The sequence below is a fragment of the Amia ocellicauda genome, chromosome 8 (assembly GCF_036373705.1).
Source record: "Amia ocellicauda isolate fAmiCal2 chromosome 8, fAmiCal2.hap1, whole genome shotgun sequence".
NCBI classification, from domain to species: domain Eukaryota; kingdom Metazoa; phylum Chordata; class Actinopteri; order Amiiformes; family Amiidae; genus Amia; species Amia ocellicauda.
This window is the reverse complement of record NC_089857.1, coordinates 7,274,848-7,295,000: the sequence shown is the minus strand read 5'-3', so window position 1 is coordinate 7,295,000 and position 20,153 is coordinate 7,274,848. Positions and strand designations below refer to the sequence as shown.

General features: G+C 40.8%; 5 non-coding genes across 5 annotated transcripts; all 5 read left to right on the top strand.

The window, feature by feature from the left end:
- Positions 1-487: 487 nt before the first annotated feature.
- LOC136756119 (5S ribosomal RNA) lies at positions 488-606 on the top strand. The gene has a single exon (XR_010818222.1). It is a non-coding gene; the product is annotated as a 5S ribosomal RNA (ribosomal RNA).
- Positions 607-1,661: 1,055 nt separating this feature from the next.
- On the top strand, positions 1,662-1,780 carry LOC136756620 (5S ribosomal RNA). Its single transcript, XR_010818692.1, has one exon. It is a non-coding gene; the product is annotated as a 5S ribosomal RNA (ribosomal RNA).
- A 1,055-nt stretch (positions 1,781-2,835) lies between these two features.
- Positions 2,836-2,954, top strand: LOC136756619 (5S ribosomal RNA). The gene has a single exon (XR_010818691.1). It is a non-coding gene; the product is annotated as a 5S ribosomal RNA (ribosomal RNA).
- Positions 2,955-4,009: 1,055 nt separating this feature from the next.
- LOC136757058 (5S ribosomal RNA) lies at positions 4,010-4,128 on the top strand. Its single transcript, XR_010819105.1, has one exon. It is a non-coding gene; the product is annotated as a 5S ribosomal RNA (ribosomal RNA).
- A 1,055-nt stretch (positions 4,129-5,183) lies between these two features.
- LOC136757057 (5S ribosomal RNA) lies at positions 5,184-5,302 on the top strand. The gene has a single exon (XR_010819104.1). It is a non-coding gene; the product is annotated as a 5S ribosomal RNA (ribosomal RNA).
- Positions 5,303-20,153: the final 14,851 nt, after the last annotated feature.

Sequence of the window (20,153 nt, the reverse complement as noted above, 5' to 3'; positions counted from 1 at the left end):
GTTTGTTTCTCTTCATATGTTTTACTGGTTTACATTTGTCTCAGCAACCTGTTGAATGATTCTTCTGCTTTCAAAACAAAATGACAACAGGATGAATGCACACACTTGAAAGTACAATACATGCAATGTTATGCATCATAGTGATGCAACCTCCTTTCAGTTTCATACTGCATGTCAATTGAAATCCTTACTGAAATGCACACCTTCTCAAGATTGCACTTGACTGGCGTGTCAGGCACTCAATTACAGCTGTTTTATCAAGACAATGTGTTCGTTTTGTAAAATATAGTTCCGGTCTGGTGTGGCACCCCAGCTAACGCACAATGTTGCCACAACGTTGCCACAACGTGGCGTGTTAGCAGGGACTGTCTGCGGCGCGCTGGTGTGTCCCGGGCTTTAGAGTAGAGAGACAGTTCAACTGTAAGTATGAACGGCAGAAACGGATATTGATTTCCCTTTAAGTAGAGCGTCAGGGACGGCCTCCCTGGCTTACGGCCATACTAGCCTGAATACGCCCGATCTCGTCCGATCTCGGAAGCCAAGCAGGCTCGGGCCTGGTCAGTACTTGGATGGGAGACCGCCTGGGAATACCAGGTGCTGTAAGCTCTTGCACCTTTTACACACCAGAGGGCGACAAATCACGAGTTTTAACTTTGGATACACACAATTTCATCATTATTTCAGATTTTACTTCCCCAAATACACAGGCATACAATAGATCTTGTTCTCCAACGTAAACGGTCCCTAGTAACTAGGGTACATTCGTAAATAAATTGAGCATCATGGCTAGAAGTGACTAAATGTTGCCTAATCTTTCTCATCAAGAAATGACACAATTACAGCAACACAAAAAGGAACTCCACCGGACAAAGTTCAGTGCTCACAAGGAGCCTCATTCAACACACACGGTTCCATTCCCATTCATGCAAAGCACGGAAGTGTAAAACTTGGGAACATACTTGAGAGCAAAGATCACATTCAATCTCAATCAAGGCACGGATGTGAATGCAACGGGATGAAATTACTGAAATGATGCCTGCCCTCGAACTGTGATGATGGACTACCCGACTCGCCAATAATATTGGCTTCTGGTGTATTGAAATACAGGAGCTGCTGGATTTGTGTGTTTTCTTACCCCCTCACCATAGTTTGTCAAATGTTTAAACAACTGAACTTATATTCAAGGTTTGTTTCTCTTCATATGTTTTACTGGTTTACATTTGTCTCAGCAACCTGTTGAATGATTCTTCTGCTTTCAAAACAAAATGACAACAGGATGAATGCACACACTTGAAAATACAATACATGCAATGTTATGCATCATAGTGATGCAACCTCCTTTCAGTTTCATACTGCATGTCAATTGAAATCCTTACTGAAATGCACACCTTCTCAAGATTGCGCTTGACTGGCGTGTCAGGCACTCGATTACAGCTGTTTTATCAAGACAATGTGTTCGTTTTGTAAAATATAGTTCCGGTCTGGTGTGGCACCCCAGCTAACGCACAACGTTGCCACAACGTGGCGTGTTAGCAGGGACTGTCTGCGGCGCGCTGGTGTGTCCCGGGCTTTAGAGTAGAGAGACAGTTCAACTGTAAGTATGAACAGCAGAATCGGATATTGCCTTCCCTTTAAGCAGAGCGTCAGGGACAGACTCCCTGGCTTATGGCCATACTAGCCTGAATACGCCCGATCTCGTCCGATCTCGGAAGCCAAGCAGGCTCGGGCCTGGTCAGTACTTGGATGGGAGACCGCCTGGGAATACCAGGTGCTGTAAGCTATTGCACCTTTTACACACCAGAGGGCGACAAATCACGAGTTTTAACTTTGGATACACACAATTTCATCATTATTTCAGATTTTACTTCCCCAAATACACAGGCATACAATAGATCTTGTTCTCCAACGTAAACGGTCCCTAGTAACTAGGGTACATTCGTAAATAAATTGAGCATCATGGCTAGAAGTGACTAAATGTTGCCTAATCTTTCTCATCAAGAAATGACACAATTACAGCAACACAAAAAGGAACTCCACCGGACAAAGTTCAGTGCTCACAAGGAGCCTCATTCAACACACACGGTTCCATTCCCATTCATGCAAAGCACGAAAGTGTAAAACTTGGGAACATACTTGAGAGCAAAGATCACATTCAATCTCATTCAAGGCACGGATGTGAATGCAACGGGATGAAATTACTGAAATGATGCCTGCCCTCGAACTGTGATGATGGACTACCCGACTCGCCAATAATATTGGCTTCTGGTGTATTGAAATACAGGAGCTGCTGGATTTGTGTGTTTTCTTACCCCCTCACCATAGTTTGTCAAATGTTTAAACAACTGAACTTATATTCAAGGTTTGTTTCTCTTCATATGTTTTACTGGTTTACATTTGTCTCAGCAACCTGTTGAATGATTCTTCTGCTTTCAAAACAAAATGACAACAGGATGAATGCACACACTTGAAAATACAATACATGCAATGTTATGCATCATAGTGATGCAACCTCCTTTCAGTTTCATACTGCATGTCAATTGAAATCCTTACTGAAATGCACACCTTCTCAAGATTGCGCTTGACTGGCGTGTCAGGCACTCAATTACAGCTGTTTTATCAAGACAATGTGTTCGTTTTGTAAAATATAGTTCCGGTCTGGTGTGGCACCCCAGCTAACGCACAACGTTGCCACAACGTGGCGTGTTAGCAGGGACTGTCTGCGGCGCGCTGGTGTGTCCCGGGCTTTAGAGTAGAGAGACAGTTCAACTGTAAGTATGAACAGCAGAATCGGATATTGCCTTCCCTTTAAGTAGAGCGTCAGGGACAGACTCCCTGGCTTATGGCCATACTAGCCTGAATACGCCCGATCTCGTCCGATCTCGGAAGCCAAGCAGGCTCGGGCCTGGTCAGTACTTGGATGGGAGACCGCCTGGGAATACCAGGTGCTGTAAGCTATTGCACCTTTTACACACCAGAGGGCGACAAATCACGAGTTTTAACTTTGGATACACACAATTTCATCATTATTTCAGATTTTACTTCCCCAAATACACAGGCATACAATAGATCTTGTTCTCCAACGTAAACGGTCCCTAGTAACTAGGGTACATTCGTAAATAAATTGAGCATCATGGCTAGAAGTGACTAAATGTTGCCTAATCTTTCTCATCAAGAAATGACACAATTACAGCAACACAAAAAGGAACTCCACCAGACAAAGTTCAGTGCTCACAAGGAGCCTCATTCAACACACAAGGTTCCATTCCCATTCATGCAAAGCACGAAAGTGTAAAACTTGGGAACATACTTGAGAGCAAAGATCACATTCAATCTCATTCAAGGCACGGATGTGAATGCAACGGGATGAAATTACTGAAATGATGCCTGCCCTCGAACTGTGATGATGGACTACCCGACTCACCAATAATATTGGCTTCTGGTGTATTGAAATACAGGAGCTGCTGGATTTGTGTGTTTTCTTACCCCCTCACCATAGTTTGTCAAATGTTTAAACAACTGAACTTATATTCAAGGTTTGTTTCTCTTCATATGTTTTACTGGTTTACATTTGTCTCAGCAACCTGTTGAATGATTCTTCTGCTTTCAAAACAAAATGACAACAGGATGAATGCACACACTTGAAAATACAATACATGCAATGTTATGCATCATAGTGATGCAACCTCCTTTCAGTTTCATACTGCATGTCAATTGAAATCCTTACTGAAATGCACACCTTCTCAAGATTGCGCTTGACTGGCGTGTCAGGCACTCAATTACAGCTGTTTTATCAAGACAATGTGTTTGTTTTGTAAAATATAGTTCCGGTCTGGTGTGGCACCCCAGCTAACGCACAACGTTGCCACAACGTGGCGTGTTAGCAGGGACTGTCTGCGGCGCGCTGGTGTGTCCCGGGCTTTAGAGTAGAGAGACAGTTCAACTGTAAGTATGAACGGCAGAAACGGATATTGATTTCCCTTTAAGTAGAGCGTCAGGGACAGCCTCCCTGGCTTACGGCCATACTAGCCTGAATACGCCCGATCTTGTCCGATCTCGGAAGCCAAGCAGGCTCGGGCCTGGTCAGTACTTGGATGGGAGACCGCCTGGGAATACCAGGTGCTGTAAGCTCTTGCACCTTTTACACACCAGAGGGCGACAAATCACGAGTTTTAACTTTGGATACACACAATTTCATCATTATTTCAGATTTTACTTCCCCAAATACACAGGCATACAATAGATCTTGTTCTCCAACGTAAACGGTCCCTAGTAACTAGGGTACATTCGTAAATAAATTGAGCATCATGGCTAGAAGTGACTAAATGTTGCCTAATCTTTCTCATCAAGAAATGACACAATTACAGCAACACAAAAAGGAACTCCACCGGACAAAGTTCAGTGCTCACAAGGAGCCTCATTCAACACACACGGTTCCATTCCCATTCATGCAAAGCACGGAAGTGTAAAACTTGGGAACATACTTGAGAGCAAAGATCACATTCAATCTCAATCAAGGCACGGATGTGAATGCAACGGGATGAAATTACTGAAATGATGCCTGCCCTCGAACTGTGATGATGGACTACCCGACTCGCCAATAATATTGGGTTCTGGTGTATTGAAATACAGGAGCTGCTGGATTTGTGTGTTTTCTTACCCCCTCACCATAGTTTGTCAAATGTTTAAACAACTGAACTTATATTCAAGGTTTGTTTCTCTTCATATGTTTTACTGGTTTACATTTGTCTCAGCAACCTGTTGAATGATTCTTCTGCTTTCAAAACAAAATGACAACAGGATGAATGCACACACTTGAAAATACAATACATGCAATGTTATGCATCATAGTGATGCAACCTCCTTTCAGTTTCATACTGCATGTCAATTGAAATCCTTACTGAAATGCACACCTTCTCAAGATTGCGCTTGACTGGCGTGTCAGGCACTCAATTACAGCTGTTTTATCAAGACAATGTGTTTGTTTTGTAAAATATAGTTCCGGTCTGGTGTGGCACCCCAGCTAACGCACAACGTTGCCACAACGTGGCGTGTTAGCAGGGACTGTCTGCGGCGCGCTGGTGTGTCCCGGGCTTTAGAGTAGAGAGACAGTTCAACTGTAAGTATGAACGGCAGAAACGGATATTGATTTCCCTTTAAGTAGAGCGTCAGGGACAGCCTCCCTGGCTTACGGCCATACTAGCCTGAATACGCCCGATCTTGTCCGATCTCGGAAGCCAAGCAGGCTCGGGCCTGGTCAGTACTTGGATGGGAGACCGCCTGGGAATACCAGGTGCTGTAAGCTCTTGCACCTTTTACACACCAGAGGGCGACAAATCACGAGTTTTAACTTTGGATACACACAATTTCATCATAATTTCAGATTTGACTTCCCCAAATACACAGGCATACAATAGATCTTGTTCTCCAACGTAAACGGTCCCTAGTAACTAGGGTACATTCGTAAATAAATTGAGCATCATGGCTAGAAGTGACTAAATGTTGCCTAATCTTTCTCATCAAGAAATGACACAATTACAGCAACACAAAAAGGAACTCCACCGGACAAAGTTCAGTGCTCACAAGGAGCCTCATTCAACACACACGGTTCCATTCCCATTCATGCAAAGCACGAAAGTGTAAAACTTGGGAACATACTTGAGAGCAAAGATCACATTCAATCTCATTCAAGGCACGGATGTGAATGCAACGGGATGAAATTACTGAAATGATGCCTGCCCTCGAACTGTGATGATGGACTACCCGACTCGCCAATAATATTGGCTTCTGGTGTATTGAAATACAGGAGCTGCTGGATTTGTGTGTTTTCTTACCCCCTCACCATAGTTTGTCAAATGTTTAAACAACTGAACTTATATTCAAGGTTTGTTTCTCTTCATATGTTTTACTGGTTTACATTTGTCTCAGCAACCTGTTGAATGATTCTTCTGCTTTCAAAACAAAATGACAACAGGATGAATGCACACACTTGAAAATACAATACATGCAATGTTATGCATCATAGTGACCTGTGTCTTTAAGCATCATGACTTAACAACCTCCTTTCATACTGCATGTCAGTTTAAATTCTTACGTAAATGCACACCTTCTCAAGATTACATTTCCTGGGACAGAAGCATTCATCGTTAAGACACCATTTTGTTACAATTACAGCAGTACATTGATTCTGTGGCCGATTTTAATCAAGTTCATATGAATTCATGGGGTATTTAAGGTCCATATACATAAGTATGGCAATGCTGTATATGCAACTCCTCTCTAATAAGGGTTATCGTGCAAATGGGGGGACCTATTTCGAAATGGTAGAAACTGGGGGGAAATCCACTAGGGGGATTTTCGGAGTAGAATCTGGCAACCCTATTTGACTGTCTTGTCAGGTGCAGATGTAGGCCATAAACTGTAATTCAGAATGTGGCTAGAAATATGGTTCTGTTCCACCAACATGGGGACTACTTTCTCTCAATGGTTTCTTGAATTCATATACAGTGAGGGAAAAAAGTATTTGATCCCCTGCTGATTTTGTACGTTTGCCCACTGACACAGAAATGATCAGTCTATAATTTTAATGGTAGGTGTATTTTAACAGTGAGAGACAGAATAACAACAATAAAATCCAGAAAAACGCATTTCAAAAAAGTTATAAATTGTTTTGCATGTTAATGAGGGAAATAAGTATTTGATCCCCTATCAATCAGCAAGATTTCTGGCTCCCAGGTGTCTATTATACAGGTAACAAGCTCAGATTAGGAGCACTCTCTTAAAGGGAGTGCTCCTAATCTCAGCTTGTTACCTGTATAAAAGACACCTGTCCACAGAAGCAATCAATCAATCAGATTCCAAACTCTCCACCATGGCCAAGACCAAAGAGCTGTCCAAGGATGTCAGGGACAAGATTGTAGACCTACACAAGGCTGGAATGGGCTACAAGACCATCGCCAAGCAGCTTGGTGAGAAGGTGACAACAGTTGGTGCGATTATTCGCAAATGGAAGAAACACAAAATAACTGTCAGTCTCCCTCGGTGGGGCTCCATGCAAGATCTCACCTCGTGGAGTTTCAATGATCATGAGAACGGTGAGGAATCAGCCCAGTACTACACGGGAGGATCTTGCTAATGATCTTAAGGCAGCTGTTAGTTAGCAGCATAGTTGCCAAGAAAACAATTGGTAACACACTACGCCATGAAGGACTGAAATCCTGCAGCGACCGCAAGGTCCCCCTGCTCAAGAAAGCACATGTACAGGCCCGTCTGAAGTTTGCCAATGAAAATCTGAATGATTCAGAGGAGAACTGGATGAAAGTGTTGTGGTCAGATGAGACCAAAATTGAGCTCTTTGGCATCGACTCAACCGCCGTGTTTGGAGGAGGAGGAATGCTGCCTATGACCCCAAGAACACCATCCCCACCGTCAAACATGGAGGTGGAAACATTATGCTTTGGGGGTGTTTTTCTGCTAAGGGGACAGGACAACTGCACCGCATCAAAGGGACGATGGACAGGGCCATGTACCGTCAAATCTTGGGTGAGAACCTCCTTCCCTCAGCCAGGACATTGAAAATGGGTCGTGTATGGGTATTCCAGCATGACAATGACCCAAAACACACAGCCAAGGCAAAAAAGGAGTGGCTCAAGAAGAAGCATATTAAGGTCCTGGAGTGGCCTAGCCAGTCTCCAGACCTTAATCCCATAGAAAATCTATGGAGGGACCTGAAGGTTTGAGTTGCCAAACGTCAGCCTCGAAACCTTAATGACTTGGAGAGGATCTGCAAAGAGGAGTGGGACAAAATCCCTCCTGAGATGTGTGCAAACCTGGTGGCCAACTACAAGAAACGTCTGACCTCTGTGATTGCCAACAAGGGTTTTGCCACCAAGTACTAAATCGAAGGGGTCAAATACTTATTTCCCTCATTAACATGCAAATCAATTCATAACTTTTTTGAAATGCGTTTTTCTGGATATTTTTGTTGTTATTCTGTCTCTCACTGTTAAAATACACCTACCATTACAATTATAGACTGATCATTTCTTTGTCAGTGGGCAAACGTACAAAATCAGCAGGGGATCAAATACTTTTTTCCCTCACTGTATATTACCCTGCTGTATACAAAGCGTGTAGCTAATTTAATAGCACCCGAAAACGCACGCAAAGACAGGAATAACATGTAAACTACACACACATCAGCGCTAACCACTTCCCCAAAGTGCTGCCCAATGATCATAATAATAATAATAATAATAAAAGATCTTTCTGTGTATATTTGATAATCTGGTTAAGAAAGTATGTCATTACACTTACCTGGCTTCCTCTCTTGGCTTTGTCATCCCTGATGAATCGATCCTTCTCTGTGCTTGACACGTTAGAAGTCTTAGACATTTGTTTTGCACCATCTTTCAGTGGGTCGCAAGCTACAGTTGACTTGAGCGCTTTCGTTATTTGTCCACATCTCGCACACTGCTTAAAACAATCTGTGGCTCTTTTATGGGGCGCCGTTTGTGTCATACATAATTTCATGCACGAAAGCTGTTTTGTGCACGAAATACACATTTCGTCCCACTAAATGTACAATATCTGTAATTCATTTCGTGGACGGAATGATGAAAGAGGGCTTTCATTTCGTTCACGAAATAAAATGCAACTTTTGCATTTTGTGCACGAATTGTATTTTCCCTTACAACATTTTGTGGACATAATGCAAACTCGGGTGTTCATTTTGGCCACGGAAGGCAAAGTACATTTTACATTCCGTCCACAAAATTGCTAATACTCATTATGTGCACGAAACGAGCATTATGTGCACGAAATGCCATTTTGTGGGACGAAATTCACATTACGTGGCATCGATTGTTTTGGATGTTTAATTTTGCTTTTAAACTGTTCTACCACTAATGGGGTACATTTTGAAAGAGGTATCGCATTTATTTATGGTCATTGTACAAACTGGTGTAGCGACAAATCAAAATGTCCTCCACTGGTTTTGAAAATCGGGTGTATAGCAAACAGTGTTGTAGACTTGTGAGCCTGTTCACCCGTGAGCTGCTGTGTTTATTACAGAAGCAGCTCCTGCGCAGTGGGAACAGATATACTGCTCTAGTCCAGGCTGGGAAATGAACAGCCGCCACATGCGGGTCTCTTGCCTGATCTGAACACATAAACCCGCCTGTTAGGGGAGATGGGCAAAATGGCGGCGCGGCGAAAGTGCTCACTAAATGAGCGCGCTTTTAAAGCAGTCAGATGAGGGATGTTTTGGACATTTTACCGATAAAACTGAATGAAGCACGTTTTATAATTTTAAACTTTTAATTTGGCACATTTTTCAGTATTGTACACATTTATGACGGCGATTTTTTTTTTTAGGGGGGGTGCCAGGGGGTGAAGGTACAGATTAAGACGTTTGTAGTTCATTTCAACCTAAATGTCAGAATCCCCTTTTAAACCCTAATTACAGAACTGACACAAGAAAGCCGCTAAGTGTAAGAAGCACACAGTACTATTAGTCCGAGATGTATTTTACACTGCAAACCCGACCGGCCGGTTTCGCGGGAAAGTAGAAAGATCAGCTCTGCACATGTATTACTATTGCTGTTATTGCTATCATTAAATATTACTGGTAGTAATAACGACAACAACAACAAAAATAAGGCCATTTGAAGATGCTTTTAAATTGATCAAACACTGCACAACACGATCGGCTGGTGGGCAAAGAAGTTCATTCCCCCCCTGCTCTGTCCCGCTGAAGAGACGTGCGCACTGTCTATATGCGCGTTCAATGAGCAGCACTTTACAGATGTGCAAATCGCAGCTACTGTTTTAGTGTCTAACACGATGCTCTGCAGTTCTGTTATCAAATGTAGAAAAGATTATGGGGTGTATATTCCCAATTGAATTAGAAATGACCACTGCTTTTTTTTCTTTTTTGTATTGTGTGTGTGTGTGTGTGTGTGTGTGTGTGTAAGTATTTAAACATTTGAGACATTTTTAACGGTGTTTATTTGCAGGTTCGAAGAGGAGCTCAAGGCAAAACACCCGAACATGATTTATCTCCTGATGTAAGTATGTTACATTGCTGAACGAATCAGCACTCCTAACCAGTTTTCTGTTGTCTTTTTATGTATGGTCAAAATTAATACAGACATAGTAACTTATGTTGTATCTGTAATATTATGCAGTTGCATCCACAGCATGCCTTTTCTTTATATTGTCTTTAGAGAATTCTGCCTCTGCCTTCAGCATTCCGTGGCAGAACACGATCTCACAATCCTGCAAAACGGAGGAGAACTGTTGCTGGAAGGGCCCGGGTGGTAATTAAAGACATCATATGCCTTCCGTTCAGTATACCCGAAAATGATAATACTTGGAAGACACCAAGGGGTCAGGAAAAGGAGAAACTAGCTGCAGAGGGGCTGACTGGCAAAATTAATCTGGACTCTACCTGGAATGTTCAAGAAGTGCAGGAGGAAATTCAATCATTATTCCAAAACAAATTCAGTAGAGATGGAGATCAGTTTTTTTTTTTTTTTTACAGGTACGTTTTTATTCATCCCTATCTTAATTTTCATATTAAAAATTCATTTGAGCTGATTATGTTGATAATGGTAGTCTCACATTTTTACTTTTTAGTGTTTGTCAGGGGCAAGGAAACTAATTAAACCCAACATATCTGCCAGTTTTTCCTGGAATGGAGCTGAAGTTATTAGTCTGACAGGGCAAGGAGCTCTGTACATTCTCAGTCACCACAATTTGCCAGAAAATGAGGTAAATTGTGTTCAGCAGGTTTTGTGAAGGAGCATGTAATATTAAAGTTTAATGTTTAGTAACCCTTTAAATTTAAAAAAGGCATAATTTATCATTTGTTTTTCTGGAACAGGAAGATGAAACCGCAAATGTGGAGAATACAACACTCCAAACTTCAGTAAGACTTGATACACAAAACAATAATTCACAAGTACAAGAACCGGTAAGGAAGATGAGTTTTGTATATGTTTTGAGTGAACAATCTATGTAACATGAAGGATGACTACCTTACTGTTACATTTGAATAGTGGTGCAATAAACTGCAGTCATTTAGATATTGCAGTGCAGGAGAGAGATCAATTCCTGATTTTGCCTCCTCACATAATCCAGGTCACTAACCCAGCAGTCAATCACATCTCTCCATCCTCTATAGACAGATGGGTTCCAGTTTTGTCCACATAGCCAGGCCATCACTGCCTCAGTCAAAGCAGCTGAAGACAAATCCACATTTAAAAAGCAAGAAAGTGGTGCAATTTCCTAAATTCAGGCTGACAGAAGCAAGTACAGAAGGACCAAACTGCACACTAACATTGCCAAATTCACTTTTGCAGTCATGTTGTAATTCTTATTTATATATTTTTTCCAATTGGTCTTACAGACTTTACTTCATCCAAGAGATGTCAGTGAAGAAAGGTAATGTCTGAACATGTATGTTGTTTCAAAAACAAAGTTGTGTGACTTGGCTTTGAAATTGTGTTGATTGTGAAACTGAGAGTGCTGATTTGACAGTTTAAATGTTATAGGTGCTCATGATTTATAACAAATATGGATTGCATTTAAATATTTTTTTACTGCAGCAAAGTTGTATTTAATTGATAATCAAAGTTGTTATCTCAGTTTATTTAATAGCATACTTTCAGAGTATGAGGAGGGTATTCCTGCTGTGACAGCTGGTTCAGTGGTGACTTCTGTACCTGACAGTGTAGACAGGCAAGTATAAAGGATTTAATGTATACCAGAGTTAAAAATAAAGATATATGTGTGTGTTTAAAAGTCATAGGTAATAAAACATGCAACCAATGGCAGAGCCTCTGCCTTTTGGCTGATTTATAGTGGGGACCTGTCCTGCACAAAAAAAAATGCCAAACAGAAAACCTTCAACAAAAACACAAGATATACGTAATATATCTTGATATACACAGGCTCTAAGAATCATGCCCCCCCAATGTATTCTCACTGTATACCTCTGTATACAGTGGCACCCTCAATTTAATACAAGATCTAGATGAGGAATTACAAAGAGCACTAAATGTTGGGCTTGTAACTGAACCTTTTTGTTAAATATTTTAATCAATTTCAGATAAAGTTGGTTTATGCTTTTCTGTAATGGGGACCCTAATAAGATGCTTGTAAATTGCAACTTTATTCCAATAGCTCTAATTTTAACAGTAACACTAATCTTAATCAAGGAAGTATAGTATAAAAACATTGTCTTCAAATTGAAAATGCATGCATTATGTGTAGTCTACTTCTCTACAGGAGCCCAGAAAGCTTACTCAGAGACCTGTGCACCTCAGTACTCATAGATGGAATTCAGACTGTCAAAGTCAGAAGGACCCATGCTTTCCAAGATTTAATTAAATGGATGAGCAGAGATGACTATGGTTGGAATAAATCTCTCAATGCTTGTTTTGTTGGAGAACAAGGACTTGACTCTGTAGGACCACGCCGTAATCTGATGGAGCTGGCTGCCCGTGGTTTGATAAATTGGGGGGGACTTTGGAGTGGGGAAGAAGGACACCTGATCCCATCTACAGACTTTACTGTTTTACAAAATAGAGCCCTTTTCATGACAGGCAGAATTGTTGGAACAATTCTTATTCAGAGCTCTCTGAAGCTAAACATTTTTGCTGAATCACTGCTGAATACAATTGCAGGAATAGATCAGTGGTTTGTGGAAGATGTTTCTGATGAAGATGTTCAAAGCAAACTGAAAGAGGTATTAGTTATTTTTGCTGTACAATATACATACTATTCATTGACGAATGTCCACTCGTAATTTTCAAAAATGTGATGCATGGGAATAAGTTCAATTTATTATCACAATGAATAGTTCATCACCTTTTTCTGCGAAGTTTATAATTTTTCTTTATTTTAGGTATTTAATCATGGAAGAGTGGACTGGAGTGAGGATCCTGTTGTTGAGAAGATAGCAGGGGACATAAGCTTTTTGGGGCAGGCGAATGATGCCAAGAAAGTTGACTTCATCAAAGCTGCTGCACGCTATTACACTTCTGTAGTGAATCGTGCTCAAATTGAGGAATTCAAAGAAGGCCTTGAAACATTCGGTATAGCAACTTTGATTAAGATATATATAATTTTTTTTGTTGCAATTTTAGATGTGATGAAGCTGCTTCTGTGTGGTCAGAAAAGAACAGTGATGCAGCCGGATGATGTGTATGACATGTTCGAGGCCCAGTTCTCAGAAACAGGGTCAAATTGCAGAGCTTTGGAGGAAGAAGCGATGATGAATTTCATGTTTTTTATTAGCAGTTTGACAAACAAAAGTAAGCAAGCACTTTTATAACCTTAACATTAATCATTTTAAATTACCTTCTTAGCTGCAGCTGATGTTATTTAATTTCTGAAAGTAGTTGAACTATTTAAAATGTGTGTAATCATGACAAGCCAATATTTTATAGTCTCTCAACAAGTTAGATACTATACTCACTGTAACTTGATGCAAGCTTCTATTCCATTTATTTGTATATTGTGTTTTCTGATTTCAGATTCACCGTGTACATTAGAGGACTTAAGGATGTTCCTAACTGGAGCAAAACAGTTTCCTGTTGGTGGATATGAAATTCAGCCAACTATTGAGTTCAGCAGGGATGTGCAGTTCCCAACCGTGAGCACTTGTGGCCTTGTTTTGAGGCTGCCAATTGGACTCAATGAAGAGCAATTCAAAACTAATTTTAAATTTGTAATCCAAAGCTGCCACGACTTTTCCTTTATTTAGTGAAAGAATAGTGATTTTTTTTTAAAGGACATCCTCATGCATCCATACTCCTCAAGTCAAGTTTGAAGCATCCCCTACTCAAGTCTCTGTTGGTAAGATCATTACTCACCCCTCCCTCCGTCAATCATCACTGCTCCGGCCTCATGCTTCATTGCTTCCATTTCATTATCATCACTTAGCAGACACCCTTATCCAGGGTGACTTACATTTGTACCCATTTATACAGCTGGGTATTTTACTGGAGCAATCTAAGTGAAGTACCTTGCTCAAGGGTACAACAGCACTGTCCTACCCAGGATTTGAAGCAGTGAAGCGTGAGGCCAGAGCAGTGATGATTGATGGAGGGAGGGGTGAGTAACGATCTTACCAACGGAGACTTGAGTAGGGGATGCTTCAAAATTGACTTAATTGACCTAAAATGGACACCGTATACTTGCCCTGCAGAACATGTACACAGGTTGCATTTTGGTTGATTGTTACATTGAGGTTTTACTTGAGTTGAGTGATTTTGTTTTTATGTTATGAAAGTTATGGTAAGCTGTGTCAAGACCCTCTTTTGATTAGGTTTTCTTACCTTTAAAGCTACTTGTAAATGTTAATCTTATCTCTTAGAACAATTACTACTAAGAAACTACTACTTGGTTTGTCCATCTATTCCTCGGTCTGTCGCTTGATATATTACACCAGAATATTATTTTAAAGAATGACTGAAATTAAAATTGCCTATAAGCAATACAACTCTAAATATTTATTTACACTACATATAACTTGTGTAACTAGATAAACAAAGTGATACATCTGCACATGTCCTATATATACACAACCTAGATACATTTTGCATTGTTTTTAGAGTGGTTTCACAATCATTAAAATAACTACACAATAATATGCATTAACAAGTAAACAAGTCACTCCAAAAACAATTCAATTTTGTTTGCCCCAACACCATACCATCTTTTGATGGTGTTTTCTTGCATTAAGTTCCTTATATCTGAAATAATGCAAGCAGTTAATTTTCCAGGAGATATGTTCCTACACAATTGATTGCTTTCTTGAACATTTCAACAGTATTTGCGATTGTGACTTCATTACGTGGTACCTCACGTCTAAGAACTTGAAGAAGTGAGTCTGATGGTTGAACTCTAACATCTTCAACATCTACAGTGCCACGGCTTAAATGGCCTTCAACATTAGATTAATTAGTTTGATGTTCATGTCTGTGAAGTTCCATCATGTGTATGTTTGCATGGTGTAGCTGCAAAGGTGTGAAGTTTCTCTCAGTTGATATTCCGTGGTGATTGTGCACTCTTGTGTGTTCTGCCAGAATTTTATTAATCAGATCAGAAAATACCCAATGTAAACAGAAGAGATCTGCTTCATTCAGTGGATCAAGTAGACCTTCTGATTCAAGCTGGTAGAACATATCACGAAACTGAGATGAGACTAATCTGTTTATATCACGCCACATTCTTTCTACACATTCATTGTGGACAGAACTGCCTACAATTACAGATCTCTCAGTATTGTGATACTGCATCATAGCATACCAGACTTGGGTATTTTCCCCACCATGATCTGTGCGGACATGCAATGGCCATGCATATTTCTCAGTGGCTGTCTGAAACTGCTCAAGAACTGTATGTGCCCTGTTGTTATTTGCACATGAGAGAAAGACAATAAGCCTACTGTAACCATCTATTCCACCATGCACAACGAACTTCCAGCGTATCAGTTTGTGTAGTCCATCTAAGTGCCACACAAAATTTGGGCAAGGGGACCAGTACACTCGTCTATTGATTACAGAACTTTGTCTCATAGAGATGCCAGATTGATCAACTTCACGTATAACGTTTCTGAGTCTTCGCCGTGGTACATATATATCACGTGACCTAAGATGCCCCAAAAGATATACCTCTCCTGCATGTGGATGATTTTGTTTAATTTCCTGAATTATCTTTAAATCATCTTCAGAGATCTCAGAAAAACTTTTATATTGGATGTTATGCTCCTTAATTATTCGATACACAGTGCGACGGCTTATGTTAAGGTGACGGGCAATATCAACAATGCGGAGATTAAGAGCAAGCAAATCCTCAATAGATGAAACCCGAGCATCAGCTTCCTAAGGAAAGGAGAAAAATGTATACATTGTAATGTTTATACAAACAAGTTTATACTATAATGTCAAACAGTTTTTGTTCCCTGTGCATTGCAACTGACATAAGGATACATTTTTTTAAATTGTATTGCTATTACTGTTGTAGCACATGCTTTTATACAAGGGAATTTACTTTCAAATGTAGAATTACATAATACTTTGAAAGAATAAACCAGAACATTGTACAAAAATACATTTAAAAATATTATGAACAGATGAATTTGAAATTTGAATGTATTACTAAAGACTGCACAATGCCATAACAGTAATCTACAAGAAGAGTCAATTTTAACATTAAGTAGTATTCATACCTGTATTAAAAAATTGAATGCAAATAGCAAAACAGCCATGTAAAATTCTTACACCAGGAAAGAAATCGTGTTCGGGTGTTTCGCCTTGATGAGCTCCTCTTCAAAACTGCAAATAAACACCGTTAAAAAGTTAGATCTCAAATGTTTAAATACTATATAATGGAATAATGATTGAATTTCCTCCTGCACTTCTTGAACATTCCAGGTAGAGTCCAGATTAATTTTGCCAGTCAGCCCCTCTGCAGCTAGTTTCTCCTTTTCCTGACCCCTTGGTGTCTTCCAAGTATTATCATTTTCGGGTATACTGAACGGAAGGCATATGATGTCTTTAATTACCACCCGGGCCCTTCCAGCAACAGTTCTCCTCCGTTTTGCAGGATTGTGAGATCGTGTTCTGCCACGGAATGCTGAAGGCAGAGGCAGAATTCTCTAAAGACAATATAAAGAAAAGGCATGCTGTGGATGCAACTGCATAATATTACAGATACAACATAAGTTACTATGTCTGTATTAATTTTGACCATACATAAAAAGACAACAGAAAACTGGTTAGGAGTGCTGATTCGTTCAGCAATGTAACATACTTACATCAGGAGATAAATCATGTTCGGGTGTTTTGCCTTGAGCTCCTCTTCGAACCTGCAAATAAACACCGTTAAAAATGTCTCAAATGTTTAAATACTTACACACACACACACACACACACACACACACACACACACACACAATACAAAAAAGAAAAAAAAGCAGTGGTCATTTCTAATTCAATTGGGAATATACACCCCATAATCTTTTCTACATTTGATAACAGAACTGCAGAGCATCGTGTTAGACACTAAAACAGTAGCTGCGATTTGCACATCTGTAAAGTGCTGCTCATTGAACGCGCATATAGACAGTGCGCACGTCTCTTCAGCGGGACAGAGCAGGGGGGGAATGAACTTCTTTGCCCACCAGCCGATCGTGTTGTGCAGTGTTTGATCAATTTAAAAGCATCTTCAAATGGCCTTATTTTTGTTGTTGTTGTCGTTATTACTACCAGTAATATTTAATGATAGCAATAACAGCAATAGTAATACATGTGCAGAGCTGATCTTTCTACTTTCCCGCGAAACCGGCCGGTCGGGTTTGCAGTGTAAAATACATCTCGGACTAATAGTACTGTGTGCTTCTTACACTTAGCGGCTTTCTTGTGTCAGTTCTGTAATTAGGGTTTAAAAGGGGATTCTGACATTTAGGTTGAAATGAACTACAAACGTCTTAATCTGTACCTTCACCCCCTGGCACCCCCCCTAAAAAAAAAAATCGCCGTCATAAATGTGTACAATACTGAAAAATGTGCCAAATTAAAAGTTTAAAATTATAAAACGTGCTTCATTCAGTTTTATCGGTAAAATGTCCAAAACATCCCTCATCTGACTGCTTTAAAAGCGCGCTCATTTAGTGAGCACTTTCGCCGCGCCGCCATTTTGCCCATCTCCCCTAACAGGCGGGTTTATGTGTTCAGATCAGGCAAGAGACCCGCATGTGGCGGCTGTTCATTTCCCAGCCTGGACTAGAGCAGTATATCTGTTCCCACTGCGCAGGAGCTGCTTCTGTAATAAACACAGCAGCTCACGGGTGAACAGGCTCACAAGTCTACAACACTGTTTGCTATACACCCGATTTTCAAAACCAGTGGAGGACATTTTGATTTGTCGCTACACCAGTTTGTACAATGACCATAAATAAATGCGATACCTCTTTCAAAATGTACCCCATTAGTGGTAGAACAGTTTAAAAGCAAAATTAAACATCCAAAACAATCGATGCCACGTAATGTGAATTTCGTCCCACAAAATGGCATTTCGTGCACATAATGCTCGTTTCGTGCACATAATGAGTATTAGCAATTTTGTGGACGGAATGTAAAATGTACTTTGCCTTCCGTGGCCAAAATGAACACCCGAGTTTGCATTATGTCCACAAAATGTTGTAAGGGAAAATACAATTCGTGCACAAAATGCAAAAGTTGCATTTTATTTCGTGAACGAAATGAAAGCCCTCTTTCATCATTCCGTCCACGAAATGAATTACAGATATTGTACATTTAGTGGGACGAAATGTGTATTTCGTGCACAAAACAGCTTTCGTGCATGAAATTATGTATGACACAAACGGCGCCCCATAAAAGAGCCACAGATTGTTTTAAGCAGTGTGCGAGATGTGGACAAATAACGAAAGCGCTCAAGTCAACTGTAGCTTGCGACCCACTGAAAGATGGTGCAAAACAAATGTCTAAGACTTCTAACGTGTCAAGCACAGAGAAGGATCGATTCATCAGGGATGACAAAGCCAAGAGAGGAAGCCAGGTAAGTGTAATGACATACTTTCTTAACCAGATTATCAAATATACACAGAAAGATCTTTTATTATTATTATTATTATTATGATCATTGGGCAGCACTTTGGGGAAGTGGTTAGCGCTGATGTGTGTGTAGTTTACATGTTATTCCTGTCTTTGCGTGCGTTTTCGGGTGCTATTAAATTAGCTACACGCTTTGTATACAGCAGGGTAATATACAGTGAGGGAAAAAAGTATTTGATCCCCTGCTGATTTTGTACGTTTGCCCACTGACAAAGAAATGATCAGTCTATAATTGTAATGGTAGGTGTATTTTAACAGTGAGAGACAGAATAACAACAAAAATATCCAGAAAAACGCATTTCAAAAAAGTTATGAATTGATTTGCATGTTAATGAGGGAAATAAGTATTTGACCCCTTCGATTTAGTACTTGGTGGCAAAACCCTTGTTGGCAATCACAGAGGTCAGACGTTTCTTGTAGTTGGCCACCAGGTTTGCACACATCTCAGGAGGGATTTTGTCCCACTCCTCTTTGCAGATCCTCTCCAAGTCATTAAGGTTTCGAGGCTGACGTTTGGCAACTCAAACCTTCAGGTCCCTCCACAGATTTTCTATGGGATTAAGGTCTGGAGACTGGCTAGGCCACTCCAGGACCTTAATATGCTTCTTCTTGAGCCACTCCTTTTTTGCCTTGGCTGTGTGTTTTGGGTCATTGTCATGCTGGAATACCCATACACGACCCATTTTCAATGTCCTGGCTGAGGGAAGGAGGTTCTCACCCAAGATTTGACGGTACATGGCCCTGTCCATCGTCCCTTTGATGCGGTGCAGTTGTCCTGTCCCCTTAGCAGAAAAACACCCCCAAAGCATAATGTTTCCACCTCCATGTTTGACGGTGGGGATGGTGTTCTTGGGGTCATAGGCAGCATTCCTCCTCCTCCAAACATGGCGAGTTGAGTCGATGCCAAAGAGCTCAATTTTGGTCTCATCTGACCACAACACTTTCATCCAGTTCTCCTCTGAATCATTCAGATGTTCATTGGCAAACTTCAGACGGGCCTGTACATGTGCTTTCTTGAGCAGGGGGACCTTGCGGTCGCTGCAGGATTTCAGTCCTTCATGGCGTAGTGTGTTACCAATTGTTTTCTTGGCAACTATGGTCCCATTTGCCTTAAGATCATTAGCAAGATCCTCCCGTGTAGTTCTGGGCTGATTCCTCACCGTTCTCATGATCATTGAAACTCCACGAGGTGAGATCTTGCATGGAGCCCCAGACCGAGGGAGACTGACAGTTATTTTGTGTTTCTTCCATTTGCGAATAATCGCACCAACTGTTGTCACCTTCTCACCAAGCTGCTTGGCGATGGTCTTGTAGCCCATTCCAGCCTTGTGTAGGTCTACAATCTTGTCCCTGACATCCTTGGACAGCTCTTTGGTCTTGGCCATGGTGGAGAGTTTGGAATCTGATTGAATGATTGCTTCTGTGGACAGGTGTCTTTTATACAGGTAACGAGCTGAGATTAGGAGCACTCCCTTTAAGAGAGTGCTCCTAATCTGAGCTGGTTACCTG